The sequence below is a fragment of the Carcharodon carcharias genome, chromosome 11 (genome assembly GCF_017639515.1).
Source record: "Carcharodon carcharias isolate sCarCar2 chromosome 11, sCarCar2.pri, whole genome shotgun sequence".
NCBI classification, from domain to species: Eukaryota; Metazoa; Chordata; class Chondrichthyes; order Lamniformes; family Lamnidae; genus Carcharodon; species Carcharodon carcharias.
In genome coordinates, this window is record NC_054477.1 from 29004459 (window position 1) to 29027913 (window position 23455).

The 23455-nt window shown below is 42.3% G+C and overlaps 1 protein-coding gene across 9 annotated transcripts in view; it reads right to left on the minus strand.

Moving 5' to 3' along the window:
* LOC121284005 (inositol polyphosphate-4-phosphatase type I A-like) overlaps positions 1-23455 on the minus strand; it is a 229675-nt gene that overhangs the window by 186653 nt on the left and 19567 nt on the right. The window contains exon 1 of one of the 9 annotated variants that reach the window (XM_041198903.1): positions 20884-20902. The exons of the other annotated variants lie outside the window; for them this stretch is intronic. The gene's annotated coding sequence lies outside the window, so the exon portion shown is untranslated. Of the gene's footprint in view, positions 1-20883; positions 20903-23455 lie in introns of those variants that run through there. 9 annotated transcript variants of the gene reach the window in all.

Genomic DNA, 23455 nt, shown 5'->3' on the forward strand with positions numbered 1-23455 from the left:
CTGGGCAGAGAATGTTCCCTCTATAAATGTGAAAACAAAGAAATTGTGTTGAAGATGTGTCAAAGAGTGCAAAACAACACTGCACACCCTAGGATTGTTCGATATTGAGATTTGAAGATAATGCAATTATATTTCTTACAAAGATAATGATATGCACATTTCTCTATTTACACATCAACATTAATCTAAGCATTGCCCGGAGACACAATCAGTCTTATTTAAAAATATCATGCCTCAAAACGTCTTTCCAAGTTTCCAGTGTTGCAGTTGAGCAAATACAACACATTACTCCCTTGCCTTAAGAACTCAACAAATAAGAGGAGACAAATACAGCAATGCTTTCAGTGAGTAATTATGTTTTTCATTAATCAACCTTGAGGATTATTTCCAACATGCTCATTACAATTTTTCACCATCTCACTGTTCTTCAGCAAATGAACTGTGAAACCAGACTATTGCATCAAAATAGGAGATATTTTCAGCCAAAAAGAGAAATGGCACCATTAACTCAACTAATTGATGATAGTGTAGTATGGTACTAAACCACAAGATCCCAAAATTCATCACTGATCTATAGCTAATTAACTGGCTTCAGCTGTGGGCCATGAGACAGCATAATGTTATAATTAGCCAGCATGACTGGGTAAGGTGACAAGCATGGAGGAAGTTTTCCCACTGTAAAGCAATTGAGGAAGGGCTGGAGACAGGCAATTTTACAGGGATGGAATGGATAGTCATTGTGATGGAGAAGAAAGAGAATTGGAAACTCAGCTCGAAGTGGAACACAATGCCAAGACTGCAAACAGTCTGGTTCAACTGCAGGCAGTGGCTAGGGACAAGGAAGAAATTGGTGGCAAGAATATGGAGTTATGCTAGGGACAAAGAGGATGATTTTGATCTTCCCAAGGTCTAGCTGGGGGAAAATTATGGATCATGATAGCCTGGAAGTTGGACAAAGCTGTCTGATTGCATTGAGGCAGTGCACAAGTCAAGAGAGTGATAGAAAACAGCTGACAATTAACCATATTATCAGAGGAGGTTTACCCTAGATTGATACCTGGAATGAGCAGGTTGTCATATGAGGATAGGTTGGACAGGCTGGGCTTGTTTCCATTGGAGTTTAGAAGAGTGAGGGGTGACTTGATTGACCCATATAAGATCCTGAATGATCTTGACAAGGTGAACGTGGAAAGGATGTCCTCTTGTGGGTGAATCCAGAATTAGGGGTCACCTTTATAGGACAGAGATGAGGAGAATTTTTTCCCTGAGGGTTGTGCAACTTTTGAAGTCTCTACTCAGAAGTGGTGGAAGCGGGGTCATTGATAATTTTAAGGCAGAGGCAGATAGATTCTTGTTAGGCAAGGAATTGAAAGGGGTAGGTAGGAATGTGGAACTCGAAACACAAACAAATAAGCCATGATCTTATTGTATGGTGGAGCAGGCTTGAGGGGCCGAATGGCCTACTTCTGCTCCTATTTCATATGTTCGTATGTACAACTGGATACTGGCATGTAGATGAGGAAGAGAAATGGGCTAAAAAGGATTCTTGGGAGGAGTGGAAAAACAATCACTATGTATGGCACACACTCAATTGAGCATCAACAGTTGGTGATCCTGGTATCGGAGTGCACTAGGAGGGGAGCTCCAAGGTCTCTGAGCATTCAGGGGTTGGTCTGAGGGTTTAAATCAGCACTAGGAAAGGTGCTTATAGCCTGGAAGGATTGGCCAGCAGCATTTTAATGGTTTGTAAAGTATGATCCTAGGCCAGATCCCCAAGTTTTTGGTAAGATCCGGTCAGAGACCAATATCATTCTGGTTAAAGTAGAGAGAGTTTGAGATTCAAGAAGCTCGTGAAGAGAATCAAGCCAACAGATTCCATAGATGTCGAACAAACAAAAAAAATTTTACTATACAAGATCAAAAAGATAAAACAATTTACAATATCTGTCTTGTACTCTAACTTTCAGAGTTAATACGAGGTACATGTGAATTAACAGGCAAACTGTGGTCTAACACATCATACTGTACAATAAATAGCAAATGCAACCAAGAAAGATCCCGCAGATTTCTCAGCAACCCATCCAGACATCAAAAAATAGAGCCAATCAATCTCACTGAAACTCTGTCTCCCTCAGGACAGACTCTAAGCTTTTCACTATCGAAGATCAAACCCTCTGAATTCCTCAAAGCCGGTCCAACTCTGTCTGACTCAATGATTGCATACCTCCTAGGGTTTCAATTTTGTCTCCTAAGACTCCCTTCCCTTGGATTTTCAAGTCTGCACTCTAGCCTCTACTTACTGATACAATTACAGCTTGCTTCATTGGGCTGGCACTGCCCTGGATTTCACCAAGCTCCAATTTCCCCACTACACCAAGCTATAAATGGCTCCCAGGATGACTTCTGAGCCCTAACCCTATTCAGCATGGAACCAGTGACCTTCTGCCAACCTCTCAGCTCTTGGGCCCTTACTGCACAGAGCTATCAAATGACCCCAACTACACAGACCCAGCTAACAGCAACACTTTTGCTCCCTGAAGCCTGCTAACAGCAGCACCTTGCCAGTATGGCCATTTCCCCTGCTGCAGAACACTCTCTCCCCCAGCAAATGCACAGATAAATTAATCCTAAAACTTTCTTCAACTCTACCCATCTCTATTACAACATTGCCTTCCAGGGTACATAATGCTTTTAGATTATTTGTAGCTTTAACTCCCAAAACAAAACAACTCTCCAGGCTACATTTCTTTAAAATCAGTGTAGACACCTTGTCTCCGATTCTCCAGCTAAGTAAACCCACCTGTTTTAGGATCTTGCCTTTCTAGCCGTTAACCCCTTAAATCAGCATGGCACCAACCTTTTAAGCTACTTCAGTTGCATTCATCCCATTCTCTACAGTTAAATTTTAATCTTCCCAAAACTAAAACTTGCCTCTAAAATATTACTATGAACCATGAACTAGGTATTTATAACAAAAGCTATACTTTCTCTGAGGTAAAGTGTCAGAAACAATTAATTCTGAAGCTAAATTAGAGCTCTCATACAGCATTAGTCCACAAAAACTCACCTATACCATTATCTTAAGCAGCATCACTACTGGTGATAAAAGTACATTCTAAGATATGCTTAGGAAAAAATGTACAAACAATTCTTAACCTCACATGGAGGAGAGGCAGAGACAGACAACAATTTTTCTCTTGATCTTCACTTTACATTGTTTCCAACATAAGTTTTTCCTCAGTTTTTGCAACTGTAATCTATTTCAAGATTTTCCACTTCATTCTTGCTGCTACAACTTATCAAACTTCAGCAATGTTTATATCTTGTACTATAATTCACACTTTATTCATTGCTGGCAATGTTGGTGCTTTCCACATTATGTTATTACACTTGCTCAAATGTACTTTGCAAAAAGGTTAGTAACACCACAGCAATGATTGAGACTGGTGCAAAACGGCTATGAAACTGCAACCTGTTGCATTACTGTAGAAAAGGCAAAATATTAGGCAGCACAGGCTATAAATTGCAGATGCTAAAGAATCAGAAAGCATATCAGGCCAGTTTGCAGAACCATAAAATTAGACTCTTTGAAAATGAACTTCAAGGAGCTTATTTGGTCAACTGCGCAGGTCAATCACTAATTTCTATTGAAAAATAACCAGTGGGAATGAAACCATACACCAAGCAAGGAGCTGATGTCTTGGAAAGAACATTAGTAGGAAGTAAACTAAAATGGCAGAGAGGGAGAGAAAGGGGTGGGAGCTTCCATTAGTGATTGATTATACAATCAAAATTTTTTGCTGCATCACCATCAGTTGATGTGGAATATTACTATGTCCCTAACATGAGGGCAGTTTCCTTTGCCAGCCCAGAAATTTAGTTTCACTACTTACCATGGTCGGATTTTTACTCAGTTTCTGTGTCACTACTCCAACAACATAACTAGTTATCACAGCTGACATTGTTTGGATGTGTTTAGTTGGTTGGATTTGTTTAGCTGAATCTATTAAGACCTCTAGGTCTCTTTCAGCTTCATCGTTAACAAGTATACATGAAAAATCCGTGGAGTGATATACCACATGGTACACATGCCACACAAGGATGCATACTTCAATACATTGAAAAACTGCCTTTTTGGTTAGAACCCAACTTAAAAATGCTGGAAAGGAATCAGTCAACAAAGTCCTTTTTGAACTGTGCTGTTTATAGCTAAATTTGGTAATGCGGACTGCAAATGCAGTGACCTCACTGCACTGCTAATTCAAGTGAGGCCATATGGAGCCCTGCTTTTCAGACTGAAGCCTTCTTTTACTGCAGGCAATGTGGAACACTGCCATTTAATTAATACAAGCATAAATTGCACCCAACACTGAATTACCTAGAAGTATAAAAAACCTCTGGATAGAGTGTTTATACATCCTCTCAGCAAACAATGAAAGCTCAAGATGGATTTACTTGTCATGGCAACCTGTTAAGAACTGCCTTTGTAATATGTAAAGTGCTGAATTATTAATTTGAATAATACTCCAGGAAACACAAAACAGCCAAAGCAAAATTAATACATTAAACCATATGGTAATTTGAACACAGGCAGATTTCATCAGCAGTTTACAGAACTGCTCAAGTTAAAACCAGGGTAAGAATCAGCATCAATTTATACTGCAATCTGTGACTGGAACCTTTAATCATTCGCTTTGGATGCACTTTTATTTACATCTCAATCTTCAACCTCTGAAGTGGTATTCAGAAACAGGGAAAATTTAACTTGCACCATTAACATTGGTGAATAAACAAATATGACAAAGCTTACAAGTGTGTAATGCTTTTGAATAGCTAGTCCCAACAGGTAACATAAAACAGTAATGACTAGAAATTATTAACTGATTAACTAGCAACTGAAAGGAAGTTAGTTTGGGTGTGACAGTTCATCAGTCTGGATACTTTCTGATTAACAGTCCACACCAAAAGCTGACTGATTGCACTTTTAAATATTGACCTGATGCACTTCCAGCAATTTCTGTTTTTATTCTCCAGCTTTGTATTATTTACATCAATTTGATGAGGTAATATTTTACTTGCACGTTTAAGCTATTTGGCTTGCAGCTAAGAATATAAGAAGTAGGAGCAGGAGTAGACCATTTGATCTCTCTAGCTTACTCTCATTGCTATGTTAAACTCCTATTTTAGCGGCCATGTGGACTTTTGTAAAAGCCAGGTTGGAGGAGAGGGAAAAAGGAAGGTGCAGGAAAGGAGGAAGTTGAAGGGAAGGAAGGGAGGAAATGGGGAAGGAGAAATGCACAAAGAAGGAGTTACGGAAGAAGGGGAGAGATGGGTCCAAATATTTTGCTCACCTGAAGGTGATGCGAGCAAGGGTTCTAAGTGGTTCGGATTGATGTTACACGTTAAATTTATATGCACTGCATTTTGTTGGAGAACTCGCCCTACCTTTTTTTTAAAATCAAGATGATGCTGTAACTTGAGGCAGGAGTTCTGGTCTTTTTAAATGGACTGTTGTGGTACACTGTTTACTTATAGCAGCCTATTTAAACAGTGTCTAAGTAAACAGTCTTTGCTTCAAGTCCTGCCCTACCTTTAACACATTATTGACACAGTTGTTTATTTAAAGTTTGCAGTCTTCCTCTATGAGAATACTTTTGTTCCAAAAGCTAACACAAATATCAACAGTTTCCTAAATATTTTGATTACTTCTTTCAAACTGTTCAAATCAAGATCTTTCTTAACTGGTGTGTGTACACAGATAAAGTGCAGAGTCTCAATATCTAATCATGACCATGTACCAAAGTTATCCACAAGTAAAATTACAACTTTATTTATGCACTCCTATACATAGTCATGTTAGGAGCTGTCACCCTGTCCACATGTTTATGACAGCAGCTCATAGATTGCACCAATACACTAAAATGTTATAGATCAGTCCCAGTACATTCAAATCATATTTCCATTAAACTTTTAAAAAGTCATTAAAAACTCCATCCATAATACCAATGGTTAAAAACATTGTTCGCTACTTCTGTGTGTGTGTGTGTGTGTGTGTGTGTGGGTGGGGGGGGGAGGAGAAGAGAGAGAAGAGGGCAATCAGAAAGGACACAGGTAGGTTTCCCTCTTCATATCATTTACATTTAATTTTATCTGAGTGAGTTATTTGCAATGAATTCCCTTCTCACTCTGATGTCCTGCAAAGATCTATCTCTCACTCTGCCTCGCCAGCATCTCTCTCAGCCCCTCCACTGTCTTTAAATTGTTAGATCACTGGAACAACATGCAGTACTGGATGAGCAAAGTGAAGGTCCATTTCCTAGCTATCAACTACATCCATCTCAAAAACAGAATTACCTGGAAAAACTCAGCAGGTCCGGCAGCATCGGCGGAGAAGAAAAGAGTTGACGTTTCAAGTCCTCATGACCCTTCAACAGAATGGAGTTTTTTAACTCCATCCATCTCCCTGGCAACAGTGTGAGGCTGAACTGGTTCGTACATAATCAGGGATAAGCTTCCAATCACATCCAGTGTCATCATTAAGATTGTCTATTTGCGCCTCCAGAGTACCACCCCCCCGGTACTGTCCCTGTCTCAGCTCCTCTGCTGCTGAAACCCTCATCAATTTTTATCTCTGGACTGGATTTTTCCAGTATACTCCAGGCCAAGCTCTCACATTCAACTCTCCATGAATTTGAAGGTATCCAAAACTCTGCTGTCCATTTGCTATCTCGCACCAAGTCTCGTTCACCCATCACCTCTGTGCTTACTGATCCACATTGGATCCCGATTAAGCAATACCTCAACACTAAAATTCTCATCCTTGTTTTCAAATCCCTCCCTACCTCTAACTACCCTCAGACATCCACATGCCACCAATTCCAGCCTCTTGAGCATCCCCAATTTTAACCACATAGTAATTGGTAGTTTGTGCCTTCACCTGCTAAGGCCCCAAGTTCTGGAATTCCCTCCCTAAACCTCTCCATCCTTCTTCAAGACACTCCTTGAAACCTACCTCTTTAACTAAGCTTTTGATCATTTGTATTAATATCTTCTCATGTAGTTTGGTGTCAAATTTCATTTGATAATGCTCCTGTGAAGTTCCCCAGGACATTTTACTATGTTAAAGGCACTAAATAGATAAACACTACATAAATGCATACTGTTGTTGAGTGGCATAACAAGATAAATGGGTCAAATTAATTTTCCTAGTGTACAAATGCTGAGCACCAACATGCTGCTTTTTAATTTATTTTCTGCTTTTTCAATTGTTCATGACTACCTAATTTAATCTCAAACTGCTCCATCCATTCTGTGGTTGAAGGTTCATCCTTTGACTTCCTATCCCATCACCATCAACTTGGGCATCCATCATCATAAACCTAGGTGTTATCCAGAGCTGTTTTCTTACCCCATGACTTTATTAAATCATCTCGTTCACTTCTGTCCATGGGTGTGCCTATGTCATGATCTTCCTTACCTCTTCCTTTCTAAATGCTGTTCATCGCTGATTTCTTCTAATTCTGAAGGTCTGAAACATTAAATTCTCTCCACAGATACTAACTGACAAAGAAAGAACAAAAAAAAAGTACAGCACAGGAACAGGCCCTTCAGCCCTCCAAGCCTGCGCCGATCATATTGCCTGTCAAACTAAAACATTTTGCACTTCCGGGGTCCGTATCCTTCTATTCCCATCCTATTCATGTATTTGTCAAGCTGCCTCTTAAACACCACTATCATACCTGCTTCCACCACATCCTCTGGCAGCGAATTTCAGACACTCACTATCCTCTGCATAAAAAACTTGCCCTGCACATCTTCTCCAAAGTTTTCTCCTCTCACCTTAAATCTATGTCCCCTAGTAATTGACTCTTCCACCCTGGGAAAAAGCTTCTGATTATCCACTCTGTCCATGCCACTCATAATTTTGTAAACTTCTATCAAGTCGCCCCTCAATCTCCGTCGCTCTAGTGAGAACAATCCGAGTTTCTCCGACCTCTCCTCATAGCTAATAACCTCCAGACCAGGCAGCATTCTGGCAAACCTCCTCTGCACCCTCTCCAATGCCTCCATATCCTTCTGATAATGTAGCGACCAGAATTGCACGCAATATTCCAAGTGTGGCCCAACCAAGGTTCTATACAGCTGCAGCATGACTTCCCAGCTTTTATACTCAATACCCCCACCGATGAAGGCAAGCATGTCATATGCCTTCCTGACTCTACCTTATCCACCCGCGTTGCCAGTTTCAGTGACTTGTGGACCTGTACACCCAGATCCCTCTGCCTGTCGATGCACTTAAGGGCTCTACCATTTACTGTATAACTCCTACCTGTATTAGAACTTTGAAAATGCATTACCTCGCATTTGTCAGGATTAAACTCCATCTGTCATTTCTCTGCCCAAGACTCCAACCGATCTATATCCCATTGTATCCTTTGACAATCCTCTTCACTATCTGCAACTCCTCCAACCTTAGTGTCATCTGCAAACTTACTAACTAGCCCAGTTACATTTTCCTCCAAATCATTTACGTATACTACAAACAGCAAAGGTCCCAGCACTGATCCCTGGGGAGCACCACTAGTCACAGCTCTCCATTCAGAAAAGCATCCTTCCACTGCTACCCTCTGTCTTCTATGACCAAGCCAATTCTGTATCCATCTTGTCAGCTCACCTCTGATCCCGTGCTACTTTACCTTCTGTACCAGACTGCCATGAGGGACCTTGTCAAAGACAAAGAGTCAGCCACATTTCTGTGGGGTCAGGGGCTCACATGAGGACAGCAGATTTCCTTCAGATATTGCTGAGCTTTTCCAGCAATTTTTGTTTCTGTTACTTTTACAAATGAGTCCACTCCACGTTTGAAATCTAAAGCAGGTCACACCTCTGGCAACGGCTGAATAACTAAAAGTTAATAGAATTGAATACAAGGGAAGGGAGGTTACACTTCAGTTGTACAAGGAATTGGTGAGGCCACGTTTGGAGTATTGTGCAGCAAGACCACATTTGGAGTACTGTGTAAATCCCTATTGAAGGAAGGATGCAAATGTGTTGGAAGCAGTTCAGAGAAGGTTTACCAGGCTAATAGCTGGAATGGCTGGATTGTCTTATGAGGTAAGACTGGACAGACTAGGCTTGTATCCACTGGAGTTTAGAAGAGTAAGAGATAACTTATTTGAAACATACAAGATCTTGAGGGGTCTTGACAGGGTGGATGTAGAGAGGGTGTTTCCTCTTGTGGGAGAATCTAGAACAAGGGTCACTGTTTAAAAATAAGGGGCCACCCATTCAAAACAGATGAGGTGAATTTTTTCACTCCGAGGGTAGGAAGTCTTTGGAGCCCTCTTCCTGAAAAAGTGGTGGAAGCAAGTTCTTTGAATATCTTTAAGGCAGAGGTGATAAATTCTTGGTAAGCAAGGGGGTGATAGGTCATCGGCAGTAGGTGGGTTGCAGATTTCAGGTTACTATCAGATCAGCCATGATTTTACTAAATGGCAGAGCAGGCTCAAGGGGATGAATGGCCTACTCCTGCTCCTTGTTCATATGTTCGTCTGTAACTGTATTGTGGATTCCTCCATTACCTTCATCTGTACAATTAAAAGCTTGTTGCATTTAATTCAAGAAGATATAATTGCATCTGATCTCTCCTAAGTTAAAGAAACAGCTATGTCTATTTACTTTCGATGATTTTATTCCTGCTCTTTCACTGATCAATATTCTTAGCATAATCATTTCCACTGAACTCAAGTGGAACTCCAGCAACCCTCAAATACCTAAAGCTACTTCCAAAAGGCTTGGTTTACTCTGTTGACACAAATATTATTTCTCTTCTTACCATCTCTTAACTATCCATAAACTAGTCTGTACTGGAATGAATACAATTCCCATACCTGGAGAATTGTATTCACTCCAGTACAGACTAGTTTATGGATGCCATTCTAGCATGATTTATCTCAATAAGCATAAACTCACCTCTTTCACAAACTTTATGGTCTCCATTTTATTGAAACTATCATGATCAGTACTTCTCCAAACTTACCTCTTCGAGCTCCAAATATGCTGTTCCACACGCTTCCTTCCTACATTTCCATGGTGGGGAAATCAAGAATATTCAACTCCAACTCATTCCCCCCGACCCCTCGGATTATTTTGCACACAAAAAGCCCCTTTAATCGCAGCAAGGCTGGAACAACTACAAAAAATATATGATTGCTCCTGTCTGGGCTTGTCTTTAAATGTCGGCAATGGTTTGGTCTGCAGCACTGTCATTTCACAGTCAGAAGGTGGTGGCTTAAAGCCCCACCATAGACTAAAACACAATCCAGCCTGAAACTTCAGTGACGAATATTGAAACAAAACCAATAATACAGAAACACCAAAAAAGTATCTACAACCAACCTTGAAGAAAATAAACTTTCACAGAAGACACTTTCTGAAAATTTTCCTGAAGAAAGTGGAAGTTTAAAAGGTGCATTTAAGCATAAATTCTTTGAAGTATGGTCATTCAGTCCTTCTGGGACCAAGGCAGTTTTATCTGTGCAACATAACCCATGTTTTAGTAACCTATTTTAATATATACCTTTTTCAGGTACAAACCTTAAACATACTTGTACAATGGCTTACAGAACCACTCTTCCAAGTCATTACTTGCTTTAGTCTCCTCTATAAGTTCAATAATGTTCTGCAGAATGAACTTGAGCCTTTAACAGTGTTCGCCAACTTGACAAAAGCATTAATTACATGTGTGGATAAAACGAGCTGCAAGTTAGTCATCTGGCAAGTTGCTGTTCTTAATTCTGCCCATACATATACTTTCAAACCAGATTTAATCTGGATCTTCAAAAAACTCAAGACAGCAAAAGGAGTAGCGCTGATAACCAGTCTGCTCATAGATTATTGCAAGATCAAGGATAATTCAGCTTTAAAAGGCATTCTGTCCTTGATAACTATCCTGTGTTGAACAGTCACGTGCCACAGACTGACATATGAAGCTCTTCTGTAAATTAAACTGCAACAGGTCATCAAACAGAACACCGCTCCACTTGTACTGCTGTGACATTTTAGATTTTATAAATCTTGTACATCTTGTACAACTACTTGATATAAAGAAACATGCCCATCGGTCTTATAAGATGTGGCACTGTAGTCATCAAGCTGAATCAATAGAGATGCAATTATGCTTCTAAAGCCATGAAAATATTATACACATGTTATTGTTTTTCTTTCAATTATTAAACCACATGATCCACATTGGATGAGCCCAGGCTTCCTTGGTTACCTGTTCATGATGAACAGTTCCTTTACGGAATAGCCACAATAAACACAAGCACTCATAAATGGCCACTACCAAATTCAGATTATTACTTTAAAAGTTTACATCACAATGTAACCAGGCAAGTTTGTCCATTGTTACACATAATACTAATCACCATCAAAAAAGTCTTTGAAAAGAGAATGTTCAAAAAAAAAAAATCAGCCTATGAAATCCAGTTCTGTGTAAGGTCAACACCACAAGCTAGAAATGACATCTGAAACTGTTGATAAGTTCATGAGGTTGTCCTTGACACAGCTATCGCCTTCGCCATGCTTCAGCACACCATCCTCTCCACATCGCCCTGCTGGGTGGAACTGTGCTCACCTGGTTTTATTATTTTTATATATCTGTGGAGTCATGGCTAGAGAATCAACTGCAATGGTTTCTCTTCCCATTCTTACATCACTACCTCTCGAATCCCATAAGAACCTATCCTTGGCCCTCTTTTATTTCTCATCTACATGCTGTCCCTCAGCAATATCATCTCCAAAAACACAGCATCAGTTTCCACATGCATGCTAATGACACCCAACTCTACCTCACCACCACCTCTCTTGACCCCTCCATTGGCTTCATCTGACTGCTTGTTCAAATTCCAGTACTGGATGAGCAGGAACTTACTCCAATTAAATGTCGGAATGCTAAAGACATTGATTCACTCCCAGCCGACACACCACGTTCTCAAGGGCAATTAAGGGTGGGCAATAAAAATGCTGGCCTAGCGAGCAACGCCCACGGCCTGTGAAAAGAATTTAAAAAGCCGCAAACTTCATTCTCTAGCCGCTGACTTCTGCCCTACTCCCTGGCAACCGTCTGAAGCTGAACCAGGCTGTTTACAATTTTCATGTCACATTTGAATCAGATGAACATAGCCGAGTTCACATTTAGTTTGTCTATTTCCATCTCTGAATCATTGACCAAAACCATCCCTACCTTAGCTCATCCGCTGCCATAATCATCATCTATGGTTTTCTTAGCTCTAAACTTGACTATTCCAAATGCAGTCCTGGCAGGCCTCTCGCAGTCTACCCTTTGTAAACTTGAGATCCTCCAAAACTCTGCTGCTCATATCCTTACTTGCAACAAGTCCCATTCATCATTATAAAAACAGAATTACCTAGAAAAACTCAGCAGGTCTGGCAGCATCAGCAGAGAAGAAAAGAGTTGACGTTTCGAGTCCTCAAGAACCTTCAACAGAACTGAGTGAATATTAAAAGAGGGGTGAAATTTAAGCTGGTTTAAGGTGGGGTGGGGGGGGGGGGGTGGTTTGGTGTGTGTGTGGCGGAGGAGGAGGAGGAAGTGGGAGGGGGTGGTGTGGTTGTAGGGACAAGATTCACTCAGTTCTGTTGAAGAGCCATGAGGACTCGAAACGTCAACTCTTTTCTTCCCCGCCGATGTTACCAGACCTGCTGAGTTTTTCCAGGTAATTCTGTTTTTGTTTTGGATTTCCAGCGTCCACAGTTTTTTGTTTTTATCTCTGTGGTTAATCGACTGCCACTCCTCTTCAAGAAATGCCTACCTTGAAGAAGTTTTGCTCCTCTCTGCGACAAGATTTCCATTTCTCTCTTTTGCCTTGTTCACCTTCATTGCTTTCCATTTCTCTCCTGGTGTTTGACAAGGTGTTTACTTAAAACCCACTTTCACAGCCATATCTCCTTTCTCAGTGACTGCCTCCGTCTCCGACGTACCCCACATGGATTTCAACTGAAATTCCATCCCTCATGTTTCGAACCCACCCAGGATTACAGGTACCTCCGGGACATAAAACGTTTCTCGGACTGCTGTTCCCGTCACATTCTGAGATCCACACTCAGAGCCATGCACCGCCATATGAACACACTTGACCTCTCCCTCCAGCAGCACCGCCGCACCCTTTTTCAAAGCTGCGCGTGCCCCCAGTTTCATTTTATTCTTCGTCTCATCCGACGCCTCAACAAGAAACTTTTTCTCTTTCTCTCAAGTGCTAAGGAATGCAAGCTCCAACAACTCATCAACACCAACACCCATTTGGGCCCTCCACCCCTGCCTGTCCCTCCATCCCCACCCCATCATCCAATCCCAGCTCTGGCCATGTATTCATTATACCCCCTGACCTTCCCCTCTCCAACGCTGAACATTCAGTACTCAGCAAAGGACTTAGTTTCAAACCCTTACGCCCTCATCTCAATGAATTTCAGGCTCGGCACGATGCTGAACTCTTCTTCCACCGTCTTCGTCTCCGTGCTCACTTCATTGGGCAGGAGTCCTCTCCCCGTTCAATGGATCCTTTCACCCACCTCCAATATTCTCCCTCCACCTGGACCCCTCCCTCTGGATTCTTACCTTCTCTTGATCTTTTCATTGAGAACTGTCGGCGTGACATTAGTCGTCTCAATTTCTCTGCTCCTCTCACCCATTCTAACCTGTCTCTCTCTGAACTTACTGCACTCTGTTCTCTCAGGTCCAACTCTAACATTGTCATCAAACCCGCTGACAAGGGTGGTGCTGTTGTTGTCTGGTGCACTGACCTCTACCTCGCGGAGGCTGAGCGTCAACTCGCAGACACTTCCTCCTACCTCTGCCTGGACCATGACCCCACCACTGAACATCAAGCCATTGTTTCCAGGACTGTCACTGACCTCATCGCCTCTGGAGATCTTCCTTACACAGCTTCCAACCTGATAGTCGCCCAACCTCGGACGGCCCGCTTCTACCTCCTACCCAAAATCCACAAACAGAACTGTCCCGGTAGACCGATTGTGTCAGCCTGTTCCTGCCCCACTGAACTCATTTATTGTTATCTTGCCTCCCTTCTCTCTCCCCTTGTCCAGTCCCTTCCCACCTACATCCGTGATTCCTCTGACACCTTTCACACATCAACAATTTCCAGTTCCCTGGCCCCAACTGCTTCCTCTTCACCATGGACGTCCAATCCCTCTACACCTCCATCCCCCACCAGGATGGTCTGAGGGCCCTTAGCTTCTTCCTCGAACAGAGGCCCGAACAATCCCCATCCACCATTACACTCCGTCTGGCTGAACTTGTTCTCACACTGAACAATTTCTCCTTCAACTCCTCTCACTTCCTCCAAATAAAAGGTGTGGCTATGGGTACCCACATGGGCCCCAGCTATGCCTGTCTCTTTATGGGGTATGTGGAACATTCCTTGTTGCAGTCCTACTCCGGCCCCCACCCATAACTCTTTCTCCGGTACATCAATGATTACTTCGGTGCTGCTTCATGCTCTCATCGGGACTTGGAAAAATTTATTAATTTTGCTTCCAATCTCCAACACTCCATCATTTTCACATGGTCCATCTCTGACACTTCCCTTCCCTTCCTTGACCTCTCTGTCTCAATTTCTGATGATAGACTGTCCATCAATATCCATTACAAACCTACCAACTCCCACAGCTGCCTCGACTACGGCTCCTCACACCCCGCTTCCTGTAAGGACTCCATCCCATTCTCTCAGTTCCTTCACCACCGTCGCATCTGTTCTGATGATGCTACCTTCAAAAACAGTTCCTCTGACATGTCCTCCTTCTTCCTTAACCGAGGTTTTCCACCCACGGTCGTTGACAGGGCCCTCAACTGTATCCGGCCCATCTCCCACGCATCCGCCCTCACCCCTTCTCCTCCCTCCCAGAAACATGATAGGGTCCCTCTTGTCCTCACTTATCACCCCACCAGCCTCCACATTCAAAGGATCATCCTCCGCCATTTCCGCCAACTCCAGCATGATGCCACCACCAAACACATCTTCCCTTCACACCCCCCCCCACTCCTCCATCACCCGTAACTCCTCAACCCCCTCCTATGGCACCACCCCATGCCCACGCAAAAGATGCAACACCTGCCCCTTCACTTCCTCTCTCCTCACCGTCCAAGGGCCCAAACACTCCTTTCAAGTGAAGCAGCATTTCACTTGCATTTCCCCTAACTTAGTCTACTGCATTCGTTGTTCTCAATGCGGTCTCCTCTACATTGGAGAGGCCAAACGTAAACTGGGCGACCGCTTTACAGAACACCTGCAGTCTGTACGCAAGAAAGACCCAAACCTCCCTGTCGCTTGCCATTTTAACACTCCACCCTGTTCTCTTGCCCACATGTCTGTCCTTGGCTTGCTGCATTGTTCCAGTGAAGCGCAATGCAAACTGCAGGAACAGCACCTCATCTTCCGTCTAGGCACTTTACAGTCTTCCGGTCTGAATATTGAATGCAACAACTTTAGATCTTGAATTCCCTCCTCCATCCCCACCCCATTTCCGTTTCTTCCCCATTCCTTTTGTTTTTTCCAATAATTTATATAGATTTTTCTTTTCCCACCTATTTCCATTATTTTTAAATCTTGTATGCCCTGCAAGTCTTTCCACCCCACCACCACTAGAGCTGTACCTTGAGTGTCCTGCCATCCAGTCGTAATTAGCACATTCATTTAGATATCACCACCTTCAACACTTCTTTGTTCCTTTGTCTGTTACATCTTTTGATTATCTGCTCCTATCACTGCTTGTATCCTCTTATAGTGAAGACTGATGCGAGTTACATCTCAGAAGCAGCTATAAATCAGGAAATGGAGGGGAGGGAGGAACTCAGGAACATTACAATCACCAGAAAAGTGGTACTGAGTAAATTGTTGGAGCTGACTGCGGACAGACAAGTGCCCAGGTCCTGATGGACATCATCCTAGGGTCTTAAAAGAAGCAGCTAGTAAGATAGTTGATGCACTGGTTTCAATTTTTCAAAACTCCCTAGATTCAGGAAAGGTTCCATTAGATTCGAAGGTAGCAAATGTAACTCCATTATTGAAAAAGGGAGGGAGACAAAAAATGGGAAACTACGGGCCACTTAGCTTTTAATCTATCATAGGGACAATATTAGAAGCTATTAAAGAAGCCAAAGCAAGGCACTTGGATAAGTTCAATGTAATCAGGCAGAGTCAACATGGTTTTGTGAAAGGGGAATCATGTTTAACCAACTTATTGGAGTTCTTTGAGGAAGCAACATGTGCTGTGGACAAAGGGGATGTACTGTACTTAGATTTCCAGAAGGCATCTGATAAAGTGCCATATCAAAAGTTATTGCAGAAAATAAAAGCTCATGGCGTAGAGGGTAACATATTGGCATGGATAGAAGATTGGCTGGCTAACAGGAAGCAGAGAGTAGGCATAAATGGGTCTTTTTTAAGTTGGCAAACTGTAACGAGTGGTGTGCCACAGGGATCAATGCTGGGACCTCAACTCTTTATAATTTATATGAATGACTTAAATGAAGGGATGGATGGGATGGTGGCTGATGACACAAAGATAGATAGGAAGGTAATTTGTGATGAGAACATAAGGAGGCTACAAAAAGATATAGGTAGGTTAAGTGAGTGGGCAAAGACCTGGCAGATGGAATTTAATGTGGGAAAATGTGAAATTGTCCATTTTAGCAGAAAGAATAAAAGAGAGGCATTTTATCAAAATGATGAGAGATTGCAGAGCTCTGAGATGCAGGGGTATCTGGGTGTCTTAGTGCATGAGTTGCAAAAAGGCTAGTATGCAGGTACAGCAAGTAATTAGGAAAGTTAATATAATGTTATTTATTGCAAGGGTAATTGTGAGGAGAGCGGAGCCGGAGATTTAAAAGAGCATGAGAAGGGCGCGAGACTGAGCGCGGAGCCAGAGAGTTAAAACAGCACGGCAAGGGGTGAGACTGAGATAAACTGTAAATTGTAGTATACATAGGAGTTATTCTAAATTATTATAATTAAATTAGTAAATACTGTAGTAAACACTTTATATAAAGTATAAGGTATGTCAGTGCAGCTCAGCCATGTGGAAGGTCGTGCAGGCAAAGTGCCCTCGATGGCTGCAGCCACCAGCTGCAGAAACTTGAGCAGTAACTGAAGTCACTATGGTGCATCCACTTGGCTAAGGACTACGTGACTAGCAGATTTAGTGAGCTGGTCATACTGCAACTAAGAAGTGCACAGACCGAGAGAGAATGGGTGGCCGCCAGAGTATCTAAGAGAACAGGCAGGTAGTGCAGGAATCCCCTTAGGCTATCTCACTCTCTAATTGCTTTTCCATTTTGGATACTGGTGAGGGAGATGACTCCTCAGAAGAGTCAAATCCGTGGCACCACAGGTGGCTCAGCTGCACATGGGTAGGGTGGGGTGGGGGGGGGTGGAGAGAGAGAGAGAGAGAGAGAGAGAGAGAGAGAGAGAGAGAGAGAGAGAGAGAGAGAGGAGAGAGAAGAGGGGGAGGAGAGAATGGGAGTGCTATACTGGAAGGGGATTCCACAGCTTGGGGGCTGACAGGCGTTTCTGCAGCCATAGGCGTGACTCCAGGATGGTATGTTGCTTCCCTAGTGCCAGGGTCAAGGATGTCACAGAGCAGCTGCAGGACATTATTTTGGGGGAGAGTGAACAGCCAGGGGTTGTGGTCCACATTGGGACCAATGATATAGATAGGAAGAAGGATGAGGTCCTGAAAGCAGATTTTAGGGAGTTAGGGAGGGAATAAAAAGCAGGACCTCAAGAGCAGCAATCTCAGGATTATTCCCAGTGCCATGTGCTAGTGAACATAAGAATAGAAGATTGAGCAGTTCAACATGTGGCTGGAGAAATGGGTTAAGAGGGAGGGCTTTAGATTTCTGAGGCATTGGGGTTGTTCTGGGGCAGTTGAGACCTGTACAAGAAGGATGGATTACACCTCAACAGGCCTGAGGCTTGTGTCCTCGTTGGCAAGTTTGCCAGTCCCGTTAGGGAGGGTTTAAACTAGATTGGCAGGGGAATGGGAACCTGGGGAAATTCAGAGTGCAGAGGAGAAAACTGGCAGTTGCAAGTAGTGAAGTATCAACTGATAATGAGGATATATCAGAGTTGCATCAAGGTGGATAAAATACTTGGAGAGTCCAACAGAATTAGAGTAGGTAGCTGGAAGTCATTCAATAGGGTCAGAATAAGCAGGTAAATAAAAAAAAAGACAAAATCAGGGCGAAGTTGCATGTATCTGAATGCATGGAGTGTGACTAATAAGACTGGTGAACTGCAGGCACAGGGTGACAAATGGAATTATGATATTACTGCTATAACAGATGCCTGGCTCAAGGAAGGGCAGGACTGGGTGTTAAATATTCTTGGGTACAATGGGTTTAGGGAGAGACAGGAAAGGAAGAAAGTTGGGGGGGGCGGTGCCAATACTGGTAAAGATGGCATTACAGTACTGGAGAGGGAGGATGTTCCAGAGGGGTCAAGGGCAGAATATCTCGGACTAGTGGTAAGGAATGAAAAAGGTACAATAACATTGATTAGTGTTTATAGACCACCAACTTGTGGAAGGGATGTGGAGAAACAAACTTGCAAAGAAATTACAGAGGTGTGTAAGAGTTATAGAGTAATCATAATGGGGGATTTCAATTATCCAAAAATAGACTGGGATAGGAATAATACAAAAGGACAAGAAGGTCGGGGGTTCCTGGAATGTGTTCAAGATAATTTTCTACAGCAGTATATTTCCAGTCCAACCTGGTTCTGGAAAATGAGTCGGCCCAAGTGGATCAAATATCAGTGGGAGAGCCTCTAGGGGACAGTAACCCTTGTATCATTTCCATGATTAACCTAAGATTAATCATGGAAAAGGACAGAACAATCCAGAGCAAGGATAATTAATTGGGAGAAAGCCAACTTCGATGGGATGAGAATACATTTAAGTTGAGTGAGTTGGAATCAAATGTGGGCAGAAAAGACAGTGGCTAAACAATGTGCCACCTTCAAAGAAAAAGTATTGCAGGCAATGTCAAGGTATATTCCCTTGATGGGGAAAGGTACAACAATTAAATCCAGAGTGCCCTGAATGATGAGAGAGATAAGGGTGAAGCTGAAAAGGAAGAAGTGCGCGTACAACAGATGTCAGCTAGAAAATACAATGGAGAGTCAGGCTGAATATAGAAGGTCCAGAGAGGAAGTGAAGAAACTAAGAAGTAAATCAAGGAGAGAGCATGAAAAGAGGCTGGCAGCAAATATAAAAAGGAATCCCAAGGTCTCCTATAAGCATGTAAATAATAGAAGGATGGTAAAAGAATAGGGGCAATTAGGGACAAAAAAAGGGGACTTGCATGTGGAGGCTGGAGAAATAGCACAGGTGTTGAACAAGTACTTTGCATCTGTCTTTACAAAGGAAGAACTTGCTACCCAGGCCGAGGTGAGAGAAGAGGTCACCAGTACACAAGGAGAACTTACAATCGAGGGGAAGGAGGTTTTAGAAAGGCTATCTTTACTTAAAATAGATAAGGTACCAGGACTGGATGAGATGCATCCAAGGGTACTGAGGGAAGCGAGAGTGAAAATTGCAGAGGCGCTAGTGATAATCTTTCAGTCTTCCTTAGACACAGGGGAGGTGCCAGAGGAGAACTTCAAATGTTATACCCTTGTTCAGAAAGGGGTGCAAAGATAAAGCTGGCAACTACTGGCCAGTCATTTTGATTTCAGTGGTAGGGAAATTTATGGAAACTATACCACGGGATAAAATCAATAATCACTTAGACAAGTGCAGGATAATTAAGGAAAGCCAGCATTGATTCATTAAGGGAAAATCATGTTTAACTAACTTGGAGTTTTTTTAAGGAGGTAACAGAGAACGTTGATAAAGGAAATGCTGTTGATGCGGTGTATATAGATTTTCAAAAGGCATTTGATACAGTGCCACACAACAGACTTGAGCAAAATTCTAGGTCACGGAAGTAGGCACTTGGATAAGGAATTGGCTGAGTGACAGGAAACAAAGTAATGATAAATGGTTATGTTTCAGATTGGAGGAAGGCTTGTAGTGAAGTTCCTCAGTGGTCAGTACTGGGACCCCTGCTCTTCCTGATATATTTTAATGACCTAGACTGTGGTGTGCAGGACATGATTTCAAAATTTGCAGATGATACAAAGATTGGAATTGTTGTCAACTGTGATGGGGATAGTCTTGAACTTCAAAAGGACATAGTCATGTTGGTAAATTAGGCAGGCAAATAGCAGATACAGTTCAATGCAGAGAAGTGCAAGGTGATTCGTTTTGGCAGGAAATATATGGTGAGACAGTATAAAACAAAGGGAGAGCCTCAAAGGGAGGTGCAATAACAGAGGGGCCCCGGTGTATACGTACATAGGTCAAAGAAGATGGCAGGACATGTTGAAAGAGAAGTTAATTAAGCATATAGTATCTTACTCTTTATTAATAGGGGCATTGAGTACAAGAATAAGAAGGTCATGTTGAACTTGTATAAGACACTTGTTAGGCCTCATCTGGAATACTGCATCCAGTCCTGGGTGCCATATTTGAAGGATGTGAAGGCATTGGAGAGAGATTCACAAGAATGATTCCCAGGATGAAGAACTGTAGTTATGAGGATAGATTGGAGAGGTTGGGACTGTTCTCCTTGGAGAAAAGTCAGCTGGCAGGAGACTTGGCAGAGGTATTCAAGATCCTAAGGGATATGGGGAGGGCAAATTGTGATAAACTATTCCCACTCAAGAGAACATCAAGAACCAAAGGACACAGTTTCAAAATGATTGGCAAAAGGAATAAATGTGATGTGAGGAAAAATCTTCTCACCCAGAGGGCGGAGTCTGGAACAATCCTCCTGAAAGGGTGGTGGAGGCAGGTTCGATTGAGGTATTCAAAAGGGAATTGGATTGCTACCTGAAAAGAGAGAATGTGCAAGGTTACAGGGGATAAGGCAGGAGAGTGGGACTAGGTGGAATGCTTTTTCAGAGAGCCAGTGCAGACTTGATGGGCCGAATGGCCTCCATCTGCACCATAAAGATACTGTGTGATACAAAAGTAGAAAGGTTATGCTTCAGATATACACAGCACTAGTTAGACCACATCTGCAATACTGTGTACAGTATTGGTCACGTTATTTAAGGAAGGATGTAAATGTGTTGGAAGCAGTTCAGACAAGGGTTATGAAACTAATACCTGGAATGGGCAGGTTGGCTTATGAGGAAAGGTAGGACAGGCTAGGCTTGTATCCACTGGAGTTTAGAAGAGTAAAAGGCGACTTGATTGAAACATACAAGATCCTGAAGGGACTTGACAGGGTGGATGTAGAGAGGATGTTTCCTTTTGTGGGAGAATCTAGAACTAGAGGTCACTGTTTAAAAATAAGAGGTCGCCCGTTTAAAACTGAGATGAGGCGAAACTTTTTCTCTCAGACAGTCATGAGTCTTTGGAACTCTCTCCCTGAAAAGGCGGTGGAAGCAGAGTCTTTGAATATTTTTAAGGCAGATGTGGATAGATTCTTGATAAGCAAGGAGACAATATGTTATCGAGCGTAGGCAAAAGATGCAGATTTGAGGTTACTATCAGATCAGCCAGATCTTATTAAATGGCGGAGCAGACTCAAGGGGCCAAATAGCCTACTCCTGCTCCTTGTTCGTATGTTCGCATGAAATTTGCAACCTTAGTTGACATCATCTATCATCACAATGGCGCCCACCAGGCGCTCCCAATCTGACAGCTATGCTGTCAAATTTGCAAATTCTCACTTGGAAGGGGTGTGACTTACATATTGATCAACGTTTCAGGGAAAACTAACTAGAAGGAAGTTATAATAAAGTTATCATAAAAAATTAGCATGCTGGTACAGCAAGTAATTATGGAGACAAATATAATGTTGGTCTTTTATTGCAAAGGGATTGAAGTACAAAAGTAGGGAAGTCCTGCTACAACTGTATAGGGAATTGATGAGAGTGCACCTAGACTACTGGGTACAGTTTTGGTCTCCTTACTTAAGGAGGGATATACTTGCATTGGAAGCAATTCATAGGAGGTTCACTGGTCTGATTCTGACACTGAGATGAAGGGGTTGTCTTCTGAGGAAAGGGTGAGCAGGCTGGGCACATAGTCATTGGAGTTTAGAAGAATGAGAGGTGATCTTATTGAAACATGAGATTTGTGGGGGCTTGACAGGGCAGATGGTCAGAGGCTGTTTCTCCTCATGGGGGAATCTAGAACTAAGGGGTACAACTTCAGAATAAGGGTTCTCCCATTTAATACAGTGATGAGGAGGAATTTCTTCTCTCAGAGGGTCACTATTCTTCGAAATTTTATTCCCTGGACAGCAGTGGAGGATGGGTCATTGAATATGCTCAAGCTTGAGTTCAACAGAATTGTGATCTACAGGAGCGTCAAAAGTCATGGGGGACAGGCAGGAAAATAGAATTAAGGCTACAATCAGATTAACCATGCTCTTATTGAAAAGTGGAGCAGGCTTGAATGGCTGAATGGCCCACTGCTGCACCTATGTCTTTTGATCTTATTATTCCACCAACATTGTCAAAAATGTATAATAAAATCCAGAATTGTTCATGTTCCTTCACATTATTACAGACAAATGGTAAGAGACTAGGTGAGGTCATCAGTTACACATCTTGCTTTTGGAAACTTCATCTGACATACCAACTTTTTGAAAGCAATTACTGAAGAAAAAAAAAACAGCATATTTTTCTCGGAAGGAGATAGTATTGTTCCTAGATGAGAACGGGTATAGCTAACCACAGCCAAGGCTTCAAAAATAGATTACGCACCTTTTATCAGGAGGGGAAAATCAAGTTATGCTTCCTGATAACCACTGAGCAATCACTGTATGTCAACATTAGATTGGATACAGAGGCAGAGGTTTGTTTGCCAGAATTATTGAATCCAGCTTCAATGCAAACTCATGACCTCTTCAGTTGCTTGCTCACTACTATAACTACCCTACTGTACCCACGTGAATTGTGGTCAGTTCAGCGAGTTATTGCAGGAAGACCAGTGCCCACAGAATAAACAAGGAGTTCGATGTTTTGAAATGAAGGGGAAATCTGATTATTTTTAATAAACAGTAGATTGCCATTTTGAAGTGGAAAGAAAAGCATTTTTTTTTGCATACATAATGATTCTATAACTGTAAGTGTCAATTTAATGACATTAGAAGTTATAAAAATGAATACATATCAGGCAGATGCACCTGCATTTTGAAAAGGCTGGTAAGTAAACGTGTTTCTTCTCTAGTAAATGCATTCAAACATCATTCCTTGATGCATCATCAAGTCACTTTTACACTGCAGTGCTTCCTAAAGAACAAGCTGTGTACTCTGCCAAGGGTAAGTATCCTTTTATTGCTCTGGCTAGAAAGACTGAT